Here is a 5,126-nt window from a genome sequence, read left to right on the forward strand (position 1 = left end):
GGGCAAATCGCTTTACCTCTCTGAGCTTTATATTTCTCTTCTGTAAAATGTGAATAATAGCAGCACCTGCCGTCGCCAAGTTATTTTGAGAATCAAATGTAGTAATGTATGTGGAGGTCGTTTGTAAAGCTCTGTGTTACATGTGGCATCAGTCATCTGTATAGAGAACCCACAGCGATGTTTTCCAAGGCTGTGGGTTGGGGGAGCGGAGGAAGGGAGATGGGGGAGCGGAGGAAGGGAGATTGCCGAGGGAAGTGGTATATCAGAATCCCCAAGGGCTGTTTCAAACTCTAACATATCTACTTTACACTTGGATGTGTTTACACACGTATGTATGTACATACGCACAGATGAGAGTTAGAAATACTTGGAAGGTAGAGGCCAAGGGGAAATCATCTCTATATTCCCTTCTATCATTTTCAAGGTTCTGAGCTTTTTTCCTGACCTATCTCCCACATTGTTTTGCTGTGGAATGTCCACTTAAAAAAAGTCATTTTCTTAGTCTCTGTTTGCTCAAAAATCACATTTTCAATGAGAATCTTCACCAACTGTTTGGCTAAGGAGGTTTACTTTTACCAATATGCTTTGCAAAATTTCTGTTACCGATTCTTTTTTTTTTTTTTTGCGGTACGCGGGCCTCTCAGTGCTGTGGCCTCTCCCGTTGCGGAGCACAGGCTCCGGATGCGCAGGGATGCGTGGGATCTTCCCGGACTGGGGCATGAACCCGCGTCCCCTGTATCGGCAGGCGGACTCCCAACCACTGCGCCACCAGGGAAACCCCTGTTACCGATTCTTTATGGCCCCAGAATACGTCTTTCTCTCCTTTGTTCTTTATTTCTTCTGCTGAATGTAGTCTGAAGAGAGTTCTCCTGGTAAGAGTTAAGGATGCTTCAACAATTCCTTCATGGCGCATTAAACTGAAGATAGTCAGGTGTAACTACTGTTTAACCATTTCTGTGCCACTGTGTGCAGGCTGTCTGTATAGATCCTGGTCGCCGCTCATTGTCTTGAGGCGTCCACATTTACTAAATTATGATACCCTGGCCCAAACCAGAGAAGGGATACTTGGGTGAAGGTATTCCTGAATAATTGTATTGAAGAACTATTCAGTTTTATTATTTAAAACGTTTAAGATTCAAGTGTAGAAGTTAAAAATGCGTATACTCTAGAACCCAGTAATCGAACTAAGTATATATATACCCAAGAGAAACTTTCTCACGTGAGCACATGGCGGCCTGGACAAGAATGTTTATGGTAGTGTTGTTGACAATAGTGCAAAATTGTTAGTTACAAAGATTCATCAATAGGAGAGTAAATAAATTGTGGTATAGTCAAACAATGACCCACTACTATGAAGCTGTGAAAATGCATGAATTAGCAGAAAATATGTCAGAAGGAATAAATGTCAGCCATAATGTGGAACGGAAAAATGCAAGTTTCAGGATATGATCAATATTTCGCATTTATACCAAGTTTCAGGACATGAAAAACAATCCTTTATGTTATATTGGATATACTTTATGTGGTAATAGTTAAAAATAATATAAAATAATAAATTTTAGAACATGCAAAACAGTCCTTTATGTTATAAATGGATACACTGTTTATGTGGTAATAATATAAAAAGTGCAAGAATTTGAAAAACACCTAATTCAAAATAGTGGTTTCTTTTGAGGAGGGAAGAGAGGAATTGTATGGAAAAGAGTACACAGGGGGCTTCAGTTGTATCTGTAAAGTTCTATTACTATCTATATGTTTTTGTTGTTGTTGTTTTTTGGCTGCAGCATGCAGGATCTTAGTTTCCACCGGGTATCGAACCCATGCCCCCTGGTGTGGAAGCGAGGGGTCCTGACCACTGGACTGCCAGGGAATTCCCTGTGTGTTTTTTTAATACCTGAAATATTTCATAAAATAAGTCAACTGTAATAAAAAGAATTCAAAATGTATGTTTTAGTTCATTTAGGTTGCTATAACAAAATACCATAGTCTCGGTGACTTATAAACAACAGACATTTATTTCTCAGTTCTAGAGGCTGGGAAGTCCAAGGTCAAGGTGCTAGCAGATTCAGGTCTGGTGGGCACCTGCTTCCTGGTTCATAGAAGGCCGTCTTTTCACTGTGTCTTCATATGTGGAAGGGGCAAGGGAGCTCTCTGGGGTTTCTTTTATAAGAGACTCTCTTTTGTAATTCAACATATGAATTTTGGGAGGACACAAATATCCTGTAGCAATGTATATAAAATATGACCCTCAACTTTGTAAAATTACGGACAAAGGAAAGAACATGGAAGGATTTAATAGTCAGTCATCTCTAGGCGGTTTTCATTTTTTATATTTTCCTGTACTTTTCGAGTTTTCTGTAGGAAAAACGATAATAAATATTACCCATTTAATATTTATTTAAGAGATCACAGGATATCAAAATAAGACAGTAAAGTAGTATTGGCAGCCACTCAAGAGTTTTTCTCCAATCTGGACCTGAGACTATTTTACTAGCTGTAATTTTCAAACACTTTAATTTGATGAGTGCTTTACTGCTCTCTTTGCATTAAAAAATTTTTTTTTTCTTAAAGAATTGGGTTTAGAGGAAAAAACTGCTAGGAGTTTTAAAGCCAAAGAATGCTATTTAATATTATGTAAAATCATGTTAAGAAAAATAATGATTTTCAAAGACTGACAGCATGGTTAACAAGTTAGCCACTTCCTAGTTTGAAGAAATTCTCATAGAGTTGCAGACAGGCAGGATCTGACTGCAGAGAAATAAACTTAATTTTAAGTTCTTTTCTGTTTGTCTTGTCCCTAGGACTTCACATTTCACATGTTCATAGAACAAACCACCTTTTCTTCTCACCTTAAGTATTACTTTTATAGGAAACTCTACCTCTACCCCATCCCCACCCACACCCATCTGCCCCTAATTCTGGGTTATATGGATCCCTAGTACCTTATCCTTAATGCTGTTGTGTCACTGCATTGTAATTGGCTGATAATCTGTCTGTCTCTACTGGGGTTTAAGCTCCACAGGATGGGATACAGATATTTTGTTCACTTTTCAATTAATCCCCAGTATCTAGCACTATGTCCAGCACATAGAAAGCACTGGTAATGCTTGAATTAATGAATAAATTGAATGAATCAATTAATGAAAATGTCACAACTGAAGGAGACATTCTGGAAACTGAACCATTTGATAGGAAACTTTATTTATTATTATTTTTTTGAATTTAATTTTATTTATTTTTTTATACAGCATGTTCTTATTAGTCATCCATTTCATACACATCAGTGTATACATGTCAATCCCAATCTCCCAGTTCATCTCACCGCCCCCCCGCACCCTGATAGGAAACTTTAAACTAGGGTTTTCTACTCATAGGTACAAGAGAAGTCATTAGGTTGAGTAATAAGAATTCCAGAATTCTCTCGGGAACTTTTTTTTTTAATAAATAAATTAATTAATTAATTTTTTTATGGCTGTGTTGGGTCCTCATTGCTGCGCGCGGGCTTTCTCTAGTTATGGTGACCAGGGGCTACTCTTAGTTGTGGTACACGGGCTTCTCATTGCGGTGGCTTCTCTTGTTACGGAGTGCGGGCTCTAGGCGTGCGGGCTTGCTTCAGTAGTTGTGGCACCTGGGCTTCAGTAGTTGTGGCTCATGGGCTCTAGAGCACAGGCTCAGTAGTTGTGGCTCACGGGCTTAGTTGCTTTGCCACATATGGGATCTTCCCGGACCAGGGCACGAAGCTGTGTCCCTTGCCTTGGGAGGCGGATTCTTAACCACTGCGCCATCAGGGAAGCCCCTCTCTGGAACTTTTCAGTGGGGAAACGAAAAGCCAGAGTTTTAAATGCCATTGCCTTACTAGACATAATGAATGAGGAAGTAGTGAGATGAAGAAAGTGTACCTAGGATTGAAATAAATAATGATTTTTAAAAGTTTTAATTGGTTCCTTTCATCTTATCGGATTTTAAGTGCTGTTTTAAGATATTGTTTTAAATGGTTTGGTTTCTTTTTTGTTTTCTTTTTGGTTTCTTAATATTAGATAAGTTCTTTAATCATCATTTACAAAAACTTCATATTGAAATGTAGCATGCATATAGAAAAGTGCGGAAACCATGACTGTACGCTTGGTAAGTTTTCAGTGAACATACCTCTGTAACCAGTAAGCCAGAAGTCTCCTCCTGCCTCTTCTACCTTTTTCCCCAGTGGAGCTACTATCCTGAGTGTTCATTTTTTTTAATAATACAGTTTTTATAGACTACGTCAACCTGTCATACTCCTATTAATATCAGGAATAAGTCAGCCTGTTGGGTCCGACTATTCAGATTGTTACCGTCTTCCACCTAGTGGTCTGAATGAAGGCATGGCAGCTTCAGCCCAAAGGAGATGCTTCATTTTATTGACAAGGAATGCCACGTTCCCAAACCATCACTTAACTTTTATCACAGAGATCTTGGACTATGGGTATGTGGAAAGGTGATTAATAGAAGGTTAGTTATATAGTTGATTTTTGAGCCCTGGTTCTCTTGGATATTGACGATCTCAAGACTTTTGGATGCATTATTTAAAAGGTATTGGAGTCAGTTTGCTTCCCAGTATAGCCGTTGTCTTAGGACAAAAACTGAATCTCATTCTTTGATTTATGCCACAATTATCTGACATCCCACTGTATTCCTCTTTGTGGGCAAAGCACAAGGCAAGGCCTTCGGAGGATGCAGTGATTAATAAGCATGATCTTGCCCTTGAGTTACTTACGATCAGGTTGGGAAAATGGAACACAGAAACATAAAACTTACAGTAGTATTTTAGGAGTGATATAAAATACTGAGGCGGGGTGAGATTGTTTTTGACTAGGGGAATATGAACAGCTATCCCAAGCAAGGATAGGTAAGGTAGCATTCCAGGCTAAAGGAGTGGTACAGCCACAGGTGTGGGAATGGAAAAGCACAGAAGGAGTGAGGAGTGGTTTTATGGAGCATGAGATACAAGCAGAGAATGGCTATTAATAGGCTGAAAAGGACCCTGAGTGCTCATTTAAGGATTTGAAACTTTAATCAAAAGCAGTGGAGGGCTTCCCTGGTGGCGCGGTGCTTGAGAGTCCGCCTGCCGTTGCAGGAGACGCGGGTTCGTG

The sequence above is a fragment of the Lipotes vexillifer genome, unplaced genomic scaffold, assembly GCF_000442215.2.
Source record: "Lipotes vexillifer unplaced genomic scaffold, Lipotes_vexillifer_v1.1 scaffold422, whole genome shotgun sequence".
In the NCBI taxonomy this organism is placed as follows: domain Eukaryota; kingdom Metazoa; phylum Chordata; class Mammalia; order Artiodactyla; family Lipotidae; genus Lipotes; species Lipotes vexillifer.